Raw genomic sequence first — 23089 nt, forward strand, 5'->3', positions numbered from 1 at the left:
AGATGAAAACTCTTTCCTACAACTTCTCCTTTTAAAGCCTTCCACTGATTGGGTGACACGTCTCTCATTGCTGAAGGCGATCTCCTCAGCTCATTGTAGATGTCATCAGCCATAGATGCAATCAACTTACTGATGAGTTAAGCCCTCAAAATGTCCTCACAGTAGCCATCGGGCCAGTGCTTGCTTAACTGAACACTGGATACCATCCTGTGTCCGAGACCTTAGCCATCAGATTCTGTTTCCCAGCCATGGCAGGTAAGGTGTGGGACTAAATGGCGCTGCTAGAGCAGGCAGAAACTGCGGGTGGTGAGGCTGTCAGTACATCCCTCCCATGTCATTGCTTGTTGGCCAGAGCTGCCTGGCACTGGACCCACTGTGGCCTCACACTCTCAACTCTGGGCTTCAGAGGGCACCTGAGAAACCTGTTTCCATCCCTGCTGAGAGGGACTCCCTGATAATACTTGGGATTAAGTCCTCTGACTTGAAAAGGCAGTTCAAGGAAGTGGACTTGGTCCAGTGGTTAGGGCATCCATCTACCACATGGGAGGTCCGCGGTTCAAACCCCGGGCCTCTTTGACCCGTGTGGAACTGGCCCATGCCCAGTGCTGATGCACGCAAGGAGTGCCCTGCCACGCAGGGGTGTCCCCACGCAGGGGAACCCCACGTGCAAGGAGTGCGCCCCGTAAGGAGAGCCGCCCAACGCGAAAGAAAGTGCAGCCTGCCCAGGAATGGTACCGCACACACGGAAAGCTGACGCAACAAGATGATGCAACAAAAACAAACACAGATTCCCGTGCCCCTGACAACAACAGAAGTGGACAAAAAGAACACACAGCAAAATAGACACAGAGAGCAGACAATGGGGCAGGGGGGGAGGGAGGGGAGAGAAATAAATAAATCTTTTTTTAAAAAAGACAGTTCAACTAGTATTTCCATGGGCAAGTTTTTTTTTTTATTAAAAAGAATCTGATCAAGAGTTACTGGTTTTAATATTTGAAATGATGCCTGTGCTCTTTTTGTGTAGGGTGAGGCAAGGTGGTCCCCCCTGGCTCTAGTCAACCTGTGTCCTCCCTCCTGCTCCTCATTGAGGAGGGACAGACAGGTGCCTCAGTTTGTTTGTAAACATTTATTCTAAGTATCTGTTTCATTTTGATTTTAAATATATAGCTTTTGCTTATTGTGTTTATACCCTTGGCCTAGCTCCATCTGCCACAAAGACAGGACCAGAGAAGGATGCCTTAAAATATATTTGCCAGGGAAGTGGATGTGGCTCAAGCGATTGGGCTCCCATCTTCAATGTAGGCGGTCCAGGGTTCAATGCCCAAGGGCCTCCTGGTGAAGGCGCGCTGGCCCATGTGGCGAGCTGGCTCACATGGAGTGCTGGCCCACGCAGAGTACTGCCCCACACAGGAGTGCTGCCCTGTGCAGGGGTGCTGGCCCACGTGGAGAGCTGGCGCAGCAAGATGATGCAACAAAAAGAGACAGAGGAGAAGCAATAAGAGATGCAACAACCGATGAGGGAGCTGAGGTGGCACAAGAGATTGATCAGCTCTCTCCCACTCCAGAAGGTCCCAGGATTGGTTCCCTGGAGCTGCCTAATGAGAAGACAAGTAGACACGGAAGAACACACAGTGAATGGACATAGAAAGCAGACAATGGAGGGGGGAGAAATAAATAAATAAATCTCAAAAGAGACCTGTGTAATCCATTCTGTGAGAAGGAAAACTATCAGTGCTTAAAGCTACTGTTCTTATAACATGAGCTCAATCTCCAAATTCAGAAAATATAAAAATATGTAAGAAGAAAATAAAATCTATTGATCATACCACCACCCAGGTAAACAATTGTTAACATTTTAATGTCTATTCCTTTAGATTTCCTACTGTGGATGGATACAGACACATGCTTATTTCATTATGATTTTTTACAAAGCAGTACCATACTATATTCATTGCCATGTTTCAGTGATTCTAAAATATACTTCTACCCCACATTTTAACCTCATTGAAAATGGGATGTAGCTTTCAATTGCTATTGCTCTTGTAATAGCAATGGCATTTGTGTCATTTTCCAAGTACACATAAAAGCTTGAAAAATAGATGTCAGATGCTTGGAAGAAAATACTGGAGACATCAGTATCCTTTTAACAAATGCAATGTTAGCAAAGTTCTTGCTGGTAGGGAGAATGGTATCGTGTGGTGAAACATGAGTGTCAACATTGCTGAACCCAAACATTATTGAGGAAAGCAGGACTTTGAAAGTGAAAACATTTTAGGAGCACCTAAACGAATTTGTTTATCTTTTAGTTTCCTTTTTATATAAACACAAACATTTTTTTTTAGTGGTATGTCACTTAATAGTGCATCTTATAATTGATGGTATGTTATATTTGATGAAATGCAATATTTTATAACTTTTTTTCTCTTAGTATAGCATGAATATCTTTCCACATCAAGGTACTTCAGATTTGTCATGCTATACAATATTTTCTTGTCTTGCTCTAGCATGATTAATTTAACTGATCTCCTACCATGGGATACTGTGCTATTTAAATTTCCACTATTATAGCAAAGGTAGATGCACATGATTGTGTGAATATTTGGCACGCTTTCCCATTTGTTTCTGTAAGACAAACTCCTAGAGGTGTAATTCGTGGGTTGCAGTGTATAAGCATTTGTAAAACATGCTGACATTTTCCTTTCAGAGAAGCTGTCCATTCCCACTCTTTCCTGTAGTAACTGAGGACCTAACTTCCCCTCCAAAGGCCCATTCTAGGTGTCTTAAGTCCATGGTCGCCGGCCAATCTGTTGCCAACCCTACTCCCCAGCCCTCAAATCTTGTTTCAGCGTGCATTTCTCTGATTACTCATGAGGTTGACAATTTTTAAAATATGTTTTCAGCCACTGTATTTATTTTGCAATTCATTTGAGTCCATTGTGCTTTCTTTTTTAAAAATCAGGTTGTTGATTATATGTTTTCCCCCTAGATTTAGGTTGTCCTTTTGGTTTTGGCTTCGCTCCCTTTATTTTTATTTTTTTAAAAGATTTATTTATTTATTTAATCCCTCCCTCCCCCGGTTGTCTGTTCTCTGTGTCTATTTGCTGCATCTTGTTTCTTTGTCCACTTCTGTTGTCGTCAGCGGCACTCCTTGCGCGCATCAGAACTGCACGTGGGCCAGCTCCACACGGGTCAAGGAGGCCTGGGGTTTGAACCGCAGACCTCCCAGGTGGTAGACGGACGCCCTAACCACTGGGCCAAGTCCGTTTCCCCGCTCCCTTTATTAATACATTGTCTTGTCAACTGAAGATCAAATACAGAGCAGGTCCCGCTGATGCCTCAGAGGGAGCCACCAGATGGACACCAGTGCTCTCCCAGGGGGAGGCCACGAGGGTCCCAGGTGCAGGGCAGCCGAGCCCAGGCCCTCGTCTGAACGCCCCAGATGGGCCCGCATCCCACGTGGGGGAGCCGCAGTCCCACCTTGCTGACTTAATGACGCTCGAGCGCCCACTGCAGATGAGGTTCTGCAACCGGATGATGTCGTGTGAAATCCAAGTTCATGGGCACAGACGGCCTCTGTATGTCAAGGGCCAATAGCACTGCAGAAAATGGGCTACACGGAGGGGAAAACTGCTGGCCTAGACCACTGCATATGTCTTCCCAATAGGTCCCCTGGTGAAGCTTGGGCCCGATGAGTTGGCTTTCTCAACACCCATCCTGTTTATTGGCAGAGAGCCTTCTTTGGAAGGGAAATGCCTTCTCTCTGTGTTTAAGAACATTTAAGCCTCCCCATGAAGATGTTTTATTAGGAAGCAGTGAAAAAGTAATACGCCCTGTGACAAGACCGTTCTTTGTTGCTGAGAACTTGCTCTTGGCTACCTAAGTCACTGAAGCAAACATCTGTAGAAACTTTTATAGGGACCAAGAGAGACCCAGGCACGTCAGAGCCCAGACCTCCTTGCCAACAAGGTCAGAGACCATTCATTTCATTCACAAGGTGGTCAGCTTCAGAGGAATCTCTGTGCCCGGTTCTGAAAACCAGTGATCTTGTTGCATTTTGGGGCCTCCACTCTTAACCAAGTCACATAATTATGAGGGTTGGTAAAGGAAAGAACTGATATCCCTTAAGGACTTGCTATGTGCCAGCACTGGGCATAGCATTTTCAAAAATGTCATCTCAATGAGGGTGAAGAGAGCATTCATCTGAGACCTGCATTCAGTTTATAAAAGACTATTGTAAACAACATGTAGTGCATCAAAAACGATTGTTTAAGTGTTTCACACTTAAAATGGGGGAGTAAAAACTAAGAAAAACCGAGCAACTTTTCCCAATCATTCAAATCAAATCACCCTTCGTCTTCATGTAGCTGACAGTGCAGGGAAATAAATTAAATTTTGCCTTGACTCCACCTGACTCTAATGTCCTCTTTGTTCAGTAGATCTTGCTCTAGCATCTAACCCTTTGGGAAGGGAGGGACGCGTCTAACTAAAACTCTTAAAAATTTCTTACAACCTCAGAGCAGAAAGAGTGCCACTGGAACAGAGCATGTCCTGCTTTTGGAAAGTGGTACACTACGGGCTAGAGCATCCCCACATGCTTTATCCTGGAGGGGTCAGTTGACCCACGTGGCATGGGCACCAACCAATGTAATGGGAGCTGGTCTTGGGGATGGGAGAGGAATTGGGGTCCTGGACACCCCCATCTACCACTCATTCACCCTTGTGGGGGCAGGCCCAGGTGGGGGTAAGGAGGGGGAGCAATGTTTGAGGGCCGTGGGACAGCAGCTGTTTACTACGTAGTAGAGAAGGATTTCAACATACCAGAGGATCCCAGCCAAACACCAGCCCCGCTGGCAAGCTTCTAACCAGAATGCCTTCTGGCCTTTAGAGAAGAACAAAAGGAAGTCTGTTAGAAGAGATATTGTAAGAAGCAACCACCCCAGGAGCAGATGCGGCTCAATCAGTTGAGTGTCTGCCTCCTACATGGGAGGTCCTGGGTTCAGTTCCTGATGCTTCCTGAAAAAACAGAACCAACAACAAGCAAAACAAATGAAAAAAACCAACTCAGGGAAGCCGATGTGGCTCAGTGATTGAGCGCTGGCTTCCCACATACGAGGTCCCAGGTTCAATCCCTGGCCCCCACACTTCAAAAAAAAAAAGGATGACCTTTTAAAGGAGATTTTAAGGGATGACCCAGCCTGTCTGTCTCTAGTTCTGTCTCTTTCCTAAACATGGATTCCCTCTGGTTTCTGCTGCTGTTGATTCTTATCTATTTTTTTCCCCCTAAGGATATGGTCAACCTTCTCACCTAAATTGAACTCTTGTGTTAGTTATCTATCCCTGCATAACACATTGCCCCTAAACGTAGCAGCTTTAAGCAGCAGGTGCTTACAGTTTCTGGAGGCCAGGAACCCAGGAGCAGCTTAGGGGCGTGGTTCTGGCTCAGGGTCTCTTCTGAGGTTGCCGCCAAGCTGTCCTCGGGGGACGCAGGTATCTGAAGGCTTGACCGGGGCTGGAGACTCTGCTTCCGAGCTCCTCGCTGAGGCAAGAGACCTCGGCAACTTGCTGGTTGTTGTCAGAGGCCTCGGTTTCTCAGCACGTGGGTTTCTCCAAAGAGGAGCATGGCGGCTGGCTTCCCTGAGTAAGTGAGCCGAGAGAGAGAGCAAGACAGAAGCCACCACATCTGTTTTTTTTTTTTAAAGATTTATTTATTTCTCTCCTCTTCCCCGCCCCCCCCAGTTGTCTGCTCTCTGTGTCCATTTGCTGCATGTTCTCTGTCCGCTTGTATCCTTATCAGCGGCACTGGGAATCTGTGTTTCTTTTTGTTGCGTCATCTTGTTGTGTCAGGTCTCCGTGTGTGCGGCACCATTCTTGGGCAGGCTGCACTTTCTTTCCTGCTGGGCAGCTCTCCTTACGGGGTGCACTCCTTGTGCGCGGGGCTCCCCTATGCGGGGGACACCCCTGCGTGGCACGGCACTCCTTGCACACATCAACACTGCGCGTGGGCCAGCTCATCACACGGGTCAGGTGGCCCTGGGTTTGAACCCTGGACCTCCCATATGGTAGGCAGATGCTCTATCCTTTGAGCCAAATCTGCTTCCCCTGCCGCATCTTTTATAACCTGATCTCCGACATGCTATCACTAGTGCCATAGTTTATGGGTCACACAGATGAGCCCCAAATACAATGTGGGATGTGATGACACAAAGAGGTGGCTTCCAAGAGGTGGGCATTATTGGAGGGACATCTCAGAAACTGGCCACCATGGGCCCCACCTTTGAGAGAAGGCTGATTCTTATCTTTTCATGGCAAATATGAGGCATAAGTCTGGATACAGAGGAGATTGTTGATGACAAAGAGATGCTGGGCACGCAATATAAGCTGGAATTAAATGAAAAATACTACTGAACAGTAATCAGAACCATTTCCTAATAAATACAACAAATACTTCTGAATATCTTTCTGATTTTGTGTTGGTTTCATTTATATTAATGAAGTAAGCCTGAGACTAAATAAAATGTAATTAAATGTCTGGGGAGAGATCTGAAATGGGCTCTGGGCAATGATTTCCTCTATAACTAGTATGATAGACAGTCCTTCTATTCAAAACCCCCAACAAGATGAGTCACTATCAGAGACTGATAAATCTTATGCAATTTTTAAAATGTGTTTACATCTGATATTATTCCAAAAGGATTTAAAATAGGTCCTAGCCTTTTTTTCTTCATTCTCAGGAAATTAAAATAAAACTCCCTGAGACCGTTAAATCTAAATTCAACAGAAAGTAACGAAGAATTTGTTTATTTATATGGTTTTGAATGAAATTGTCCTTTCCTAACCCGTTTGTTCTTGATGAGCTCTTAATCTCCAAGACCAGAAAAAAAGTACTTTTTGGGTGAGGTTCTATTTTAAAATTCCCCTTTTTCTTCGCACTGTTTTCCAAGTTACAGAAAAATAAAGCTGAAGTAAAAATAGTGCAAACTGTCATGTATTGTGCAATTATGTGCCCCGCACTGGGCTATGAGGTTGAGTACCCCCTCCCATATATCACAGTGAAGGGGACCCAAGATCTAGGAAGGGAAAATAATTTGCCTGAGGTCCTAAAGGTTGTGTGTGATATACAGGTTCACTAACCACTATGTCATCCATCATAGTCTACTGAAATATAAATCTTGTTTCAGGAGTAAATAGTAACAAATTCTAGAGTTTAATATGACTTCATGTAAGAAATGACTGAGGAGTTATGTTTTTAAGGATAGTGTTTGGTAAATTAAGTCTTAGTATTTAATGTTTTAGAAAAGAAACAGTACACCAGCAATTCTCCTACTCAATGCTTCTTTTACCTCCACAAAACACACTTTAAAAATAAGCATAATGGTTAAGTTCATGTGTTGACTTGGCTAGGTGACGGTGTCCATTTGTTTGGTCAAGCAAGTACTAGCCTAATTGTTACTGTGAGAGTATTTCATGGATTTAAATAATTATTTACCTGATTGCATCTGTTTCTGATTATATCTACAATCAATAAAGGAAATTTACTGCCTTCAGCAATGACAGGACTCCCCTCACACAATCAGTTGATGGTCATAAAGGAAGAACGGAGGACCTCAGCAGTCAGAAATTAGAATTTCCATCTCTACTTCAGCCAGCCAGTTTCACCTGGGGAATTCTCTGAAACCACTGGATTTCCTAACTTGTGGCCTGCCCAGTGGAATTCAGATTTGCCCATCCCTATGGTCATGTGAGCTAACTTGTATATAAATCTCAAAATATTACATACAGAGATACACACACACATATCTTGTTGGTTCTGGGGAACCCTTGATAATATAACAAGTTTGAGCAACACTACATCTTATTTTAATAAATCCTGTTTTCAACTTAATAAGCATGACTGAAATATCATAATGAAAAGGCTTGGAAATTAGAAAATCAATTACCACTAGAATTTGGCTAAGAAGTGAGATTTTGGGTCAGTCTAAAATATAGTGAAAGTATTAATAATTTTTTAAAATAAAGAATGAAAGAAAAGAAGGAAGGAAGGAAGGAAGGAAAGTTTACACATTGTCAGTAATTTTATCAGCACTGAAATGAAGTGGTCTATCTGATCTGATCATTTCCACCATATTGAAAAAGGCCACCAAATCAACTCGTGACCCGAACAATGACTCATTCTTTCATCCTTCAACACATATGTGTTATTGGCCATGTGTCTTAGTGTGCCAAAAGCTTCCTGTGCAAAATACCAGAAAGGTGTTGGCCTCTGAGGCTGCAAATATGTCCAAATGAAGACCTCATCAGAGCTGCTTTCTCACCAAAAGCCAGCTGCTAGTAGATCCTGGATTCCTGCCACATGATGAGGCAAGATGGTGGGCCTGCTGGTCTCTCTCTCCTTTCTCCTGGAGCTCGACTGTGGGCAATCAGGCATCTCTCCCTGGGCCTCTCGGGGCTTCTGTCTTTCTGCAGCTGTAGGCAAACCTGGAGTCCTCTCTCTCACACATCTAGGTAAAATGGCAGAGCTCCCTTTTCTGTGTGTCTCTTCTCTCTGTGTTTCTGTTTATATGAGACCCAGCAGGAGAGTGGAGACCAAACCCAGGTCACTCATCACTGATGTAGTCCAATCAAAAAACCCTAAAGGAATCTAATCAAGTGATTTAATTACAGGTCCCTTAACTCATTGTTATGCAATTAAAAGGCCCCACACCCACAGGAATGGATTAGTTAAAAAACATAATCTTTTCTGGGATTCACCAAATTCCAACTGTCACACTACGGTGTACTCAACTTATTCATCTCTGTACAATCTCCCACCAACACACAGCAAAGAAGTATAGAGTAGGGTTGAAATCTAAGTCTCCTTGTTAGGACATCTCAACTCTAGGTTTAAGGAACCAGTGGAAATACATGGAAAATGGTTCCTAGAAGGCATTCCTGCTTGATCTGCTGAGTTCCTTGCATGGTCTTTCTCAGGTAACAAACCAAGTTCCCAGAACTGGTCGTTGGTGTCTCCTGTCCAGAGTCCTGGAGCCTCAAATGGATAGTTTGTGGGAAGGAAGGGACCACACACAGCTGAGGAAGGCCTGTCCACTTCCCTGGGAGGTCTCTCTGCAGTGTGAGAGCTCGTTCTAGAGCTCCCTACAGCTGTTTCCATGGTCATTCTGGTGTCTGGTCTAATGACTCCTTGAGGTAGGAAGGGGTGTGAAATATCCTCTGGATATTACTGATCCTCAGGGTTTTATGGCTGTGTAACTACTCAGAAATGGTCCCAGATTCTATCAAATAAAGAGCATTCTATCACATAATGAGCTTGTACACTCATTATGTGAGAAGCAAGATAATGACTACGTGGGGGGCTCAGGAAGCAGACAGCTTGCATCTCCCACTTATATTGTAGTTGAGCCAGATTGTGTTGCCATGATTCCAAGCCTCAGTTTCCCCATCTGTTAAGTGGTAAGACCTACTTGAACTTACCTCACTGGGGTGTTGTGAGAGATAAATGGAATGGTATATTTAAAAAAGCATAGAACAGTGCCTGACAAATATCAAGTGCTCGATACACGTTAGCTAATGTTATTTTTCCATTTCATTTAATCCCCACAACTCAGTGAGGGAAGTATGGTTATGGTTCCCCTTTTACAGTCTGCAAAACTGAATCGAGCAAAATTGCTGGCTCAAGGTCCACATGATTGTAGGTAGAGAGGAGAGATTTGAATGAGGGCTATCTAACTCTAGAACCAAAGTTCTTAATGGAGGCAAACCCTGCCGTACAACTCTGCACCCCAGAAACAGGGTTGTTAAGAGGATGGACAGATAGATGGGAAGAAAAGATGCAGAATTTCCTATTAGACCACATGGGCTTTGTCCACTCCTTCCTTACTTTATTCATTCACTTGTTCATTAACTCATTTAACACATATTAAGCCCTTGCTATATGCCAAGTATTATACTAGAAGCTGGAAAGGAATAGCAAGCAATAGAAACATGTTCTTTCCCTCAGAGAGCTTACAGTTAACCAAGGGAGATCAATGTTAAACACACAAATCTTCTATGGCTCATGTGATAAGTGAAGTAGAAGGATAGGACCATAATGGTGTTTCACAGTGGGAATTTGACCAAGTCTAAGGAGCTACTTTCTTGAGCTGAAATCTTAAGGAGGAGGAGTTAAACAAGCAGCAGGGGAAGGAAGAGGGGATGCAAAGAAAGAAGAGGGGTCTCCAGACCTGGTGTTCCTGAAGCAGGAGTGGCGGGTGTACTGTTTGAGGCCCTACTTCATCTGGTGAGGATGTAGGTTGGAGAGCAGGGGGAGAATGGACATGAGGTGAAGAGGGAAGCAGGGACTGGACATGATGGCCTTTCAAGCCTTGCTAAGGATTTCAGTCTTGAAGTGAGTTTTTGTTTTCTTTTTTGCCCCTTACAAACTTAATTTTACTTAGAATACACTTCTGGTTGCATGCAATTGAAGCATTGAAAAGCAAAATAATAAACATATTTTCATAACAGAATAGAACAATGGTGGTGTTGTTTTCTAACTTTCTTTCCTCTCCTCTCTACTCTTTGTCCACCTTCCATCTGGTAGGGTCCTTCTTCTTTACTATGGTTGAGCTGAATGGAATCTTGAAGTGTTTTAAGAAGGGAAGGGTGTGTGTAGCAGTTTGAGATGGTTATGAATTCCAAAAATAGACATTGGATTATGTTTGTAAACTGATCTGAACCTGGGTGTGATTAAATTATGATTAGGGCTTCGATCAGGCAACATCAGTAGGGTATTGAGTCCCCACCCACCAAGGCATGGCAGAGGTGATGGTTAGGCTGTTGTGTCAACTCGGCCAGGTAATTGTGCTCAGTTGTTTGGTCAAGCAAGCACTGGGTTAACTGTAATACAAGGGATTTATGGACTTTAGTCACCATTGACTTTACTGCAGTGGTAAATCGCAGATAGCCGACTACAAAGACATCAATCAGGGAGATTGCCATCAGCAATGAGTGACACCTTATCCAATCAGTTGAATGTCTTAAAAGGGGAAGTGATTCCAGCATAGAGTGAGAATTTTCCAGCTCATCCTTGGACAGCCAACATCTCCCAAAACTCATCAAGAACCTTCATTGGACTTTTTTTTAGAGCCCCTGGTTGCAACCTGCCTGTGGAACCTGGACTTGTGCATCCCCAGGGCTGTATGAGAGACTCTTATAAAATTGCATACTATTGACAGATATCTCTTGTTGATTCTGTTTCCCTAGACAACCCTGACTAATACAGCAAAGACAGAGTTGGAGGGTTTTTGATGTTTTGGAGTTTGATGTTGAAGCCTTAAGCTGGAGCCCCAGGAAGTAAGCACACAGAGGAAAGAGAAACAAGCCCAAGACCCAGGAAGAGAGGAACACTGAACCCAGAGAGAAGCAAGATCCTGGAAGAGAGGAACTCAGGAAGCCTGAACCCTCACAGACGTTGGCAGCCATCTTGCTCCAATGTGTGAAAATAGACTTTGGTGAGGGAAATAACTTATGCATTATGGCCTGGTAGCTGTAAGCTCCTACCCTAAATACATATCCTTTATAAAACCCAACCAATTTCTGGTATTTTGCATGAGCTCCCCTTTGGCTGACTATTACAGGGGGATAGAGAAGAATGGTTTGGGGGTGCCACTGTGGAAGAGACCAGCTCAGGTCTTCAGCTGCTGCCCATCAAGATTTTTGTTCCCAGAAACTTCCAGCCTAGAGGAAAAATTCTAGACATCTAGAGCTCATCTTTGGGGTCAAGAAGAATGTTTGGGGGGCTTTGAGGCATTTGACCACCTACCTCATTTCCAGCAAACTTTCTTCTCTTTGCTTCTTCTTCTCTGTTGGTCAGTTCCTATCACCACACCTGTCCTTTATTTCTTCTCGACTGTACTTCCCTTCTCTTTCTCCTTCTTGTGATATTTTGAAGTTTTGTGAGTCCCTGAAAAAATCATGTTAGAACTAATCCATTCCTGTGGGCGTGGGACCCTCTGATTGCATTGCATTCAGTTAAGGGAATTTTTGATTAGATGGCTTTAGGATCTTTGATTTGCTTGGACTACATCAGTGAGGCATGACCCAGGTTGGGTCTCTACCCTCTTGCTGGAGTTTTATACAAGTGGACAACTGAAAGCAGAAACACGCAGAGAAAGACAGCTGCCATTTTGACCCTGTCATGTGAGAGAGAGGACTCCAGGATCACCTACAGCAGCAGGAAGACAGAGAAACCCTGAGAGGCTGAGAGAGAGACCAGAGGCTGGGATCAGCAGAGCAGGTCTGTAGAGAGGAGAAGGAAGAGAGGAGAAGGAAGAGAGGAGCCTTGTGCCTGACTGACCACAGCTGAGCTCAGGGAGAGTGTGAGCCTGGAGGGAAAGACAGGGACCTTGGCAGAGAGCAGCTGCCATCTTCCCTCCAGGATCTGCCAGCAGCTGCCCTTTGGTGAGACAGCATCTCTGATGCCTGGCTTTGGACATTTTCGCAGCCCTGGAACTGTAAGCTCTTACCCTAATAAATTCCCTTTATAAAGCCAATCAATTTCTGGTGTTTTGATTCCAGCAGCTACAGCAAACCAAAATACTTCCTTATTTCTCCCCACACTGCCATTCTTTTTGTCATAAAACTGTTAGACAGCATAGTGTTCCTGGAAATTCTTCTCCAGTAACATTAGAATTAATTACCTAAATTTAATTTGCTAGGAGACTAATTTCATTTCATTGGAACATTTCTTGAATGATAAGCATTTTAATAAATGCCATTTAACACACACTTAGTTTCAAAATATAACAATTTAATTTCTTAACACAAATATTTTATTTTCTTGTACAACGAAATAGAAAAGGCTTACCTGCATGAAGTTCCTTGCCTTAATCATGTTCTCATGTGTCATTCTCTTAGCATACATGGCAACATATTTTGTAAGGGAGAAATGACAAGGAAATGGTAACAAACACAAGGGTTCAAAATTGTTTCCCGTGCTATCCTCCTTACCCAATCCCCAGAGGAGTCAGTGAGCCCATCATGGTGGCATTTCACCCTGCTGCTCAGTGTCACCACTTCCTTTCCTTTGCCTTCACCTGTGGGATGGACAGTGAAACAGACCTGTCTCATGTTATTCCAGAAGATGTGGGAAGATATGTATTTTTAGCTTAAGATATGTATTTTTTTAAATACTCTCTCTTTCATTGTATTATATTGAGAAATACATATCCTTATGTTTTATATTTTAATCTAAACATTACATTTTATTATTCTGGTAGCTGATGTCTGCTAAATGCAACATTTCTGATTATCATCCCTAATGGAGGAATTCTGACAGTGGTCAAGAGTGCTGTTTAAAGCATTCCCCACCTCCTTCCCCACTCTCCAGACAGCAAAGCCCATTCCCACCTGTATGTTGACCTGGGCGCAAGGTTCTTTCTCAAAGGGTCAAATAATCAAGGGAAAGATGTGGCCGCACATTTGGAAGGGCTTGGCAAATCTCCCACCTGCCCTGCCTGAAGTCCCACAAGGCAGCTGATGCACAGTGCCCCGTGTGTTTACCACCTATGCACCTGGTGATCTGGTCTTTCTTCAGTTGTGCTCATGACCCTTTAGATGTCAACACTGTTTTCTATCTTGGCCAAAGGCTGTTACCTTGACCCATCTCTGGTCTTCTGAACTTGGTGTTTGTCCATGAGCAACCTGTGTTTGAACTTCCCCTGGGAACATTGGCTTTCCTTGGCTCATCCATCAGGCTGGGCTCTTGCTGTCTTATGCTAATTCTGGTGGACAAAACCTCTGTTCTTATGGTGATTTAACTTTCATTGCCCACTTCACCCCTACACACATACACTTCATTGGCCAACTGGTCAACCAAATGGGCAGTCACAACTCTTTACTGTGTAAGGATGCACCTTAGCTAAATTCTTCTTGACACAACAGTCTATAGTGCAAGGTTATCCAGTGGTCTTCAAACTTAAAACTGTGTCAGAATCTCTAAGAAGGCTTGTGAAAGCACAGAATGCTGGGTCTTTTCCCAGAATTTCTGATTCACTAGATCTGGGGTGAACTAGAGAATCTGGATCTCTCACAAGTCCCCAGGGGATGCTGATGATGCTGGTCTGGGCACCATGTTTGGAGAGCCACTGTTGCCATGGCAGATTAGTCACTTCCTAACCCTTCCTCTGGACTCTCCCACTCCACAACTTCCTCTGAATGTTACTATGGTGTCTTATTGTGGAAAGAGTCTAGAAATCACAGGACTTGAATTTAAACCTTGGCTGGGATCACAGAACCTTGAGCAAGTTGCTTAATATGTCTAGGCTTGGGAAGTGGACTTGGCCCAATGGATGGGCATCCATCTACCACATGGGAGGTCCGCAGTTCAAAGCCCGGGCCTCCTTGACCCATGTGGAGCTGGCCCATGTGCAGTGCTGATGCACACAAGGAGTACCGTGCCACACAGGGGTGTCCCCTGCGTAGGGGAGCCCCATGCACAAGAAGTACGCCCCATAAGGAGAACCACCCAGAGCAAAAGAAAGTGCAGCCTGCCCAGGAATGGCGCCGCACACACGGAGAGCTGACACAACAAGATGACACAACAAAAAGAAATACAGATTCCCGTGCCACTGACAACAACAGAAGTGGACAAAAACAAGAACACGCAGCAAATGGGAACAGAGAACAGATGACTGGGGGGGGGGGGGGGTAGGGGAAGGGGAGAGAAATTTAAAAAAAAGAAAAAGAATATTAATATGTCTAGACTTATAGTCAAAATCTGTGAAACGAGAATAGCAGTACCTGTCTTGCCACCTTCTGGGGCTATTGTGGGAATCATGACTTGGCAGATACATTCCTCTTCATATCTCCTATGAATCCTGAACCACATTCCAAACAGCCTATGTGTAAAGACATGATCTTAGAGGTTTTTGTATCTACTTTTTTTATCTTTTTTTTAAAGATACATAGATCACACAAAATGTTACATTAAAAATATGAGGTTCCCATATACTCCACTGCCCACAATCCCTACTCCTCCCACATTGACAATTTCTTTCATTAGTGTGGTGCATTTATTGCATTTGATGAGTACACTTTGGAGCATTACTACACAGCATGGATTATAGTTTACATTGTAGTTTACGCCCTCTCCCAGTCCATTCAGTGGGTTATGACAGGATATATAATATCCAGCATTTGTCCCTGCAAGATCATTCAGGACAACTCCAAGTCCCAAAAATGTCCCAATATTGCATCTCTTTTTCCCTCTGCCAGCCTTCAGCAACTCCCGGGGCCACTCTCTCCACATCATTGATACAATTTCTTCCATTGCTCAAGTCACAATAGTTCTATAGTAGAATACCAGTAAGTCTACTCTAATCCATATTTTACTCCTCCATCCTGAGGACCCTGGGATGGTGATGTCCCCTCTACTGCTAAATCGAGAGGGGGCTTAGATCCCATGTAGCTGATGGATGGGATTCTCCTGCTTGCAGCTGTAGACTCTCTCAGTTCCCTGGTGTGGTGGTTGACCATCCTCACCTCCCTGTTAACTTCTTTTAGGGTCCACAGGCAGTGCTTTTACTGGGAGTTGGAAGTACAGGGGAAGGGTTGAGCAGTGAGATCAGCAAGAAGGAGAGGCTTATGATGCAGCAGCATCCCAGCTGCCTCATTCTCATGTTCTAGTCTTTCTGCAGGTGGAAAAGGAAGGGTACATGGTTGGCCTCTGCCAGTGTCTTCACAGTCTCTTATTTCAGACTGCTCAGGTGTTTGAGAGATAAGCAGCCAGCCAATCAGTGGGGAGGTGAAAGGATGGTCACAGTGACCTAAAGTTGGGGCTGGTCACCCCCCAGCATGTTCCCCTAGTCACCCCATGCCCTGCCAGAGGCCACAGAGCATCTTTGGGCAGCCAGCAGATGATGGGGCCAAGGTGTCTCCTTATGTGTCTTTCTAGGAGTTTGATACTTTAAGGTCTTATTTTTAGGTCATTGATCCATTTTGAGTTAATTTTTGAATAGGGTGTAAGGTAGGAAGCTGCTTTCATCCTTTTGCATGTGGACATACAGTTCTCCCAGCACCATTTGTTAAAGAGACTCTTTTTTCCCCAGTGAATGGACTTGGCACCCTTGTCAAAGATCAATTGGCATTGATGTGAGGGTTTATTTCTGAATTCTGAATTAGATTCCATTGGTCTATATATCTGTTCTTATATCAGTACCACATTGCTTTGATCTGTGAGTTTTTAATAAGTTTTGAAATTGGGGAGTGTGAGTCCTGCAACTTTATTTTTCTTTCTCGAGATGATTTTGGTTACTCTTGACCTTCCATCTGAATTTGATGATTGCTTTTCCATTTCTGAGAAGAAGGTTATTTGAATTTTGATTAAGATGGTGTTGAATCTGTAAATAACTTTGGGTAGTATTAACATACATAGTCTTAAAATACATAGTCTTCTAATCCATGAACAATGAATGCCTTTCCATTTATTTAGGTGTTCTTTATCCTTTCAACAATGTTTTGTGTCCATCAACAGATGAGTGGACAAACAAAATGTGCAATATATACACAATGGAATATTATTCAGTCATAAAAAGAAAAGACATGCTGATATATACTACTAAATGGATGAACCTTGAAGAAATCACGTTGAGTGAAATAAGCCAAACACAAAAGGATAGGTATTTTATAATTCCACTGACATGAGGTAACTAGACTAGGCAAATTCATAGAGACAGAAAGTAGATTACAGAGTACCAAGGCGGTGGGGGTGGGGAAATGCCAGAACGGGGAATTAATGCTTCATGGGTACAGTTTCTGTGTGGGGTATTGGAAAATTTTGGTAACGTTGGTGGCGATGGTAGCATGACTTCATGAGCGTAATTGCCACCAGTGAGTATTATACTTGAAAGTGGTTAAATGGGAAATTTTATGTTGTATGTATGTTACCACAATGAAAAGTTTTTGTAAAGACGTGGCCACAAAATCGTTCTGGATCCTTGGCAGTAGAAGGCACAACTGTTGGGAGGAGGCTTTTACTGCGGACCTGGCAGAGCTGTAGAGGGAACGTGGACTTTGGAGTCAAACACACCTTGGTCAAAACCCTGCCTCCATAACCTAAGTTTTATTTAACCACTTTGGGCTTCAGTTTCTTAATCTACAGAAGAGGATAAAGCATCTACATCACTGGGTTGTTATGGGGTTTCGACATGCACAGCTGCTGGCACAGTCTGGGGTGGTGAAGGAGTTCATTAGCTCTTAATATTAATAGACCCACGGGGATATTTCTCTCAAATCTAACTCTTTGGTAAGAGTGCAAGGGAGGGCTCTGGTGGAGGCCTTGCACACGTGGCTTTCCCCCTTCCTTCTGCACCTTCTACAGAGTTCCCGTGAGGGGCCTCCTCAAAGGCACTAAGCAGAAGTAGAAACCAAAGGACATTAACACCCTATCAGCGAGGGGAGAAGGGAGAAGTGGGGGAAGGAGTCACAGGCAGCCATGGGCTAACTATGCTCTAGGCATTGTGCTGCTCGAGGAAGGCTTTTCCTTTCCAGGGTACAGATAAAGAACTTGCTCTAGCAGGAGGCAGGCCCTGAGCCGGGGCTCCGGGGTGGTCTGACTCCATTGCACCACATTGTGTCTGATTAGCTCCAAGAGATAAGCGAACAAAGAGGTTGTGTGACTTGCTCAGGGACATCCAGCTGCTTTAAGGATAGAGTTAGAGCAAGTCCCTGCTTCTAAAATCTGGGCTCATCCCCCTCTGTCTTGGCTTCCCCCCACTCTTTACATGGAACAGTTAAATTAGGGAAAAGGTGTGCACGCACGGGACCTCCAAGGAAAGTTTGGAAATTGAAGCCAGCATTGGCTTACCTTTTAGGATACAACCATTATTCATCAAGGCAGAATTGGGAGAATTTCTTGCGATAGCCAAGCTTTGGAAGCATATCGCTCTTCCTCCAGTGGGCCGTGTCACATCTAGGGAAGTTTATTGACCAGCGACACTCGTCTAAGGCCCCCTGGAGCTTTCAGGAGATTTGGATCCCAATGGTTTTGCAACATGCCCTGCCCCCAGAGGGTTCACTTTCTAGACCAGATAATAATGCCTGCTTTTATAGCAAGGTTGATTCAGGGGCAATTGAGGAACTTGAGGCAAGTCATCAATAGCCAAGAAGAGAACTCTGCTCTTAAAAATTAGGATTAGCCCTAACAGTGCAGTCTTAGACTCACAGTTAATAAAGAAGCAATTCCTCTTCTAGATTTCCCTCTAGCTGATCCTCCTCACCTCCCGTATCCTCTTTTACTTTGCTTCCTGAGTGGAGTCCATATGCCATGGTTTCTGACTGAGTAAAATATTCATTTAAATAAGGTAATCTGAGTATGTGATTGTGAAAATGTTTGGGGATTTGTATTTTTTAAAAAACTATCTAGTGGGAGGTTGCCTTAACTTATTTTTTAAAAAGCTACAAGTCTAATTTCATTTTTTTTCCCCGTCTCTGAAATTCATTGCAGAAATTTTCACTGATCCACTTCTATTCTAGATCCTTGGGATATTATTTCAGTTCCCTGCAGCTTTTGTAACAAATGACCACACACGTGGTGGCTAAGAACAACCAAACATTTGTTCTTTTACAGTTCTGGAGGCTACGAGTCAAAAATAACTATTCCTGAGCCAAACTCAAGGTGTCAGCAGAGCCGCGTCCTCAACGAAGGTTCTAAGGGAAACCCTGTCCCTTGCCCCTTCCCAGTTCTTGGTGGCTGCCGGCGTTCCTTGGTTCACGGACACCTGCCTCCAGTCTCGAAGGCCAGCCTCTTCAAATCTCTCTTAGCTCAGTGTTCACATGACCAGGTGCGTGTCTACCCTCCTTCTGCCTCCCTCTTCCAAAGTGATTGCACTTGGAAAATCCAGGGTCATCTCAAGACCCCTAACTTAATCACATCTGCCAAGTCCCTTTTTCCATGTAAGGAAGGTTATCTACTCACAGGACCTGGGGATCAGGACCTAAATTCCTTTGGAGGGCATGATAAAGAGATATGTTTAGTGAGAGAAAAAAAAAAGCTTACATTCCTGGTCACCTTATTTTAGCAGTGGTGAGACAGACAATAAACAATGGATGGGTTAAGTCCGTGCGTTTTTAAGGTAAGTGCCAGTGGACAAGGAAAAGGGCTGAGCGAGATTGGGGCGGCGGTGTTGAGTGAGTGTGTGCTCTTTAAACAGGAGCTGTTTAGGACAGGTCTTGCCAGGAGGGGATTTTTGATCAAGGACCTGAAGGAGATGAAGAATCGAGGTTTCTGGTTCTGACACACAGGGAGAAGCTCTGGAGAAGCAGCATTGGAATGAGGGTTCTTTCTCAAGGAAACATCTTAGACGTGCCCCGGATTTTCTGGGTAGGCACTGATTGACCGTGTCCGCTGCTGGTACTGAATGGGATTTAGACAATCGTCTTTGCAGAGATGACCCAGCCCTCCTCAGGCACTGGTTTTGGATGTCCTGTCTCAGGGTGACTTTGATTTAAGCTGGCCCTGCGAAGGCAGAGCTGGGCTCTGAGCTGGCCAAAGAGGGCCACTGTTAGTTTTCTTTACCCTGGCTGGAGACTGGAGTCACTTAGGAGCATGTTTCCAGACTACTCCTTGGTTGGCGAGGACTGGGGCCGGACCTCAGGGCAGCAAATAGAAACCTTCTGGTGAGTCTCCGGGGGTATGAGAGGGACACAAAGGAAAAACTATATATCAGGAAAAAAGAAACCTACCCTGATGGCTGATGCCCGTGGATTCAGCAGTGGTTGTGCTTGGCGTGCTCTTGGCCCTGTCGCTCAAGAGGGATGACACAAGAGCCAATGTTTGCTCTCATGAGGATCACTTTGCGCACTGGATATTGGAAGAATTCAGACCCCCAGGGCCCTGGCCCCAGCCTCTAGGCTGCGCTTGAGCAGCAGGAATTAGCTTCTGGGACCTGCTGCTCTTCATAGTTCCGTAGGGATGGGAGGTCCTCCCTCATGGGTGTGAAAATCCGGGGTGTAGGCACCAAGGGTTTATGGCACCCTCTTTGCCATGTGGCCAAGAGCATAGCTGATTCCCCTTCATGCATTTTCACATCAGCACCCATCAGCCTTGGGCACTGGGCACCAAAGGGCAGAATAGCTTTACATATGGTGTCATAGATTTATGTGCCTTTCCTCCAGGTTTGGGGAGCGGGGGGCTGCTCTGTCAAGATCCAATGCCATGGTCTTTAATGTCACTGCAAGTGTAGAAACAGAACCTCATAAATAGATACCCTGCTGTGCCCAACTTAAAAGACATGCTCAAGACAATTCCTGCCATGACAGAAAATTCCAAAGGGCCAGTTGGTGCCTTCTGCACTGTTAGAAAATTGCCCAGAGGATTTTTTAGAAACATCACAGAGATACATGAAATAGGACATAGCAAGTTGTTCATATCTAAGATATTCAAATTTCAGATTTGACAGCCATGGCAGTTCTTTCTCTTTTGATTTTCGATTCTAAGTTTGACAATCTGCATGGAGGTATAGTCCTGAAAATTTGCGAATATGTAGAATTTTTCTACATCTGTTTCTTTTGCTGTCTTAACTTGTTTCATGGAGTCAGTCCCACCCTTCAGCCCAGGCAAGCAGGAACCTGCCTCCAGCCCTGTCTTTGGTATCTGGGAAGGGAAGTGCTCTTGGGGCAGGGCATCCTGAGCCTGGGTTGAGGGTTGGTGGTCTCAATCCTCATTTCTTCCCTTTGGGACAGCCTCCAACCCACTACCAGGCCTCCCTGCATGTTGGGTCAACAAGATTCTTCGGAGTTCTGGGACTCATGGTAGTGGGCTCATTCCAGAGGATAGTGAGGCAAGAGTGCTATTCTAGTCTGCTAGGTTGCCAAAAGCAATGTACCAGAAATGAGCTGGCTTTTACGATGGGAATTTATTAGCTTGCACGCTTACAGTTCTGAGACTTTGGAGAAGTTCAAATCAGGGCATCGTCAAGACGATACCTTCTTCCCCAAGACCAGCTGCCGGTGATCCTTGACTCCTCTGTCACAAGGCAAGGCACGTGTGGTGTCTGCTGGCCTCTTCCTTCTCTTGAGTGTTTCATAGCTTCCAACGTCTTGTGTCTGTGGTTTTCTCTCTTTGTCTGAATTTCCTTCTCTTATAAAGGACTCCAGTAAAGAGAGTTAAGACCCACCCTGGGCCATGCCTTAACTGAAGAAACCTAATCAAAAGGTCCTACTTACAATAGGTTTATACCCACAGGAATGGATTAGTTTTGAGAACATACTTTTCTGGGGTTATTACAGTTTTGCACTATCGCAGGGGCCAATCTCTTCTATTTGTCAGTATAGTATTTCTTTCACTGGATCACGTGAAATTGGGTGGCCATATTGATGCTGAAGGGCTGATTTTGGTGGATCCAAATTGTTTATATAGATAAGCTCCTCCCCATAAAGCAATATGTGCTGTTTCCACCCCACCCCCCACCCCAGTCATGGTAGGTACACATGGAGTAGAACTTCCACTAATTCTGAATTGTTGATCATTTGGCCAGGAGCTAGTTTGACATTAACTTTTCAAATCATTAAATGTAAATGTAATATTATATGTCCTGCCATAACCCACTGAATGTACTGGGGGAGAGTTTAAATTGCAATGTAATCTATAACTCATGTGGTACAGCAGTACTCCAAAATGTATTCACCAAATGCAATGAATGTACCACAATGATGAAAGAGGTTGTTGATGTGGGAGGAGTGGGGGGATGGGGGGAGGTATGTGGAACCACTTATATTTTTTAATGTAACATCTTTTTGTGTTCTGTGTATCTTTCAAGAAAAAGACAATTTAATTTAAAAAAAAAACAAACCCAACAATACATTAAAATAATTTTATACCATGAAAAAAAATGTAAATGTAAATTGGGTATATAAATGCAAAGATAGGCAGACATGGTTAAAGTTCTTAAGAGAAAGCAATTACTTCAAGTGTCTTTGAAATTCCTCCTTACAAATGGTTGATCTAAATTCTAGAGTGTTCTCATCAATTAATTAAAACACGTATCATAAGGACCTTTGTACTTTGTTGTATATACTTAAGAACTTTAAATGCGTTCCTTTAAAAAAATTCCTTTGGGCTTTTCAGGCCTTTGCACTGCCATTGACAAATTAATATGCTAGTTATATTGAATTGTATTGTTAGAGATCCTCTATCTTCCATTCTGATTTATCTCCAACTAGTTATCGGTGTTTTAGAAATACACATCTGCCTAATTTTTTTCTTCCCTTCCTGCTTCATTCAACCCCCACAGGAAGGCAGCATTTAAATACAAACAGGGCGCTGGGATTAGGAGAGGTGGATTCTCCTGATTTCTGAGCAAATCTCTTTATTTCTTGTTTCTTCAGTTTCCTCAACTGTATATCAAAGGGTGTTAGACTAGGTTGACGGTTTTTGAGAATATTTTAGTCATGGAATCCTTTCTCCAAATAAAATCTTACATGGAAGACCAGTACAGAGAATAGGTTTGGTTGGAAGCAAGGGTTGGGGACTCAAAATGGTGGCCTCTAGGGCATATCTGCAGAGGGCCCCAGGGCTCCCAAGAACCCGAGTTGAAAACCACTGGACTCAATAAACAAGATCCTTCTCACACTTGGTCCCTCTGATGGCCTTAAAACTACTAACAAATGGGCTTCTATGTTAGGAATATTTTATGAAACTAGAAATTGGCCCATGGTGGGGAGGGTCATATAAATTGGGTGTTATATATTTTGAGTTTCATTAGAAAGCACACCTATAACATCTTGTCTGTGGTCATAGACAAATCATCTTTGTAGTGAATAAAACCAATTTGATGCTTGAAATGAACCAGTTAGCCTTGTTGGAAGAAATGGCATAATGGAAACCCCTAAACCCTGGAGACAACATCGTCTCCAGCAAGAACTCTGGTGGTGGTGGTGAGGGATGGAGCAAAAAATGCCATATGACCCTATTTGCCTTGAAAAGATCAGGCTGGAGAAGGTCTCAGAAGGACTCCAAGTCTTCCTGAAAGTGTGGACACCATTGGTGCTCCAGTCCGGCGGGGGCGAGTCCAGGGACCTGTGGGAAGAAGCAGGGTGGGGCAGGAGTCGAGAGAAGAAT

At 44.1% G+C, this 23089-nt stretch overlaps 1 long non-coding RNA gene across 1 annotated transcript; it reads right to left on the reverse strand.

Annotated features, from left to right (window-relative positions):
- Positions 1-12987: 12987 nt before the first annotated feature.
- LOC139437295 (uncharacterized) lies at positions 12988-19786 on the reverse strand. Its single transcript, XR_011647029.1, has 3 exons — positions 19714-19786; positions 14773-14870; positions 12988-13067 (listed from the first exon to the last, which is right to left on the reverse strand). It is a non-coding gene; the product is annotated as an uncharacterized lncRNA (long non-coding RNA).
- Positions 19787-23089: the final 3303 nt, after the last annotated feature.

The sequence above is a fragment of the Dasypus novemcinctus genome, chromosome 22, assembly GCF_030445035.2.
Source record: "Dasypus novemcinctus isolate mDasNov1 chromosome 22, mDasNov1.1.hap2, whole genome shotgun sequence".
Classification (NCBI taxonomy): Eukaryota; Metazoa; Chordata; class Mammalia; order Cingulata; family Dasypodidae; genus Dasypus; species Dasypus novemcinctus.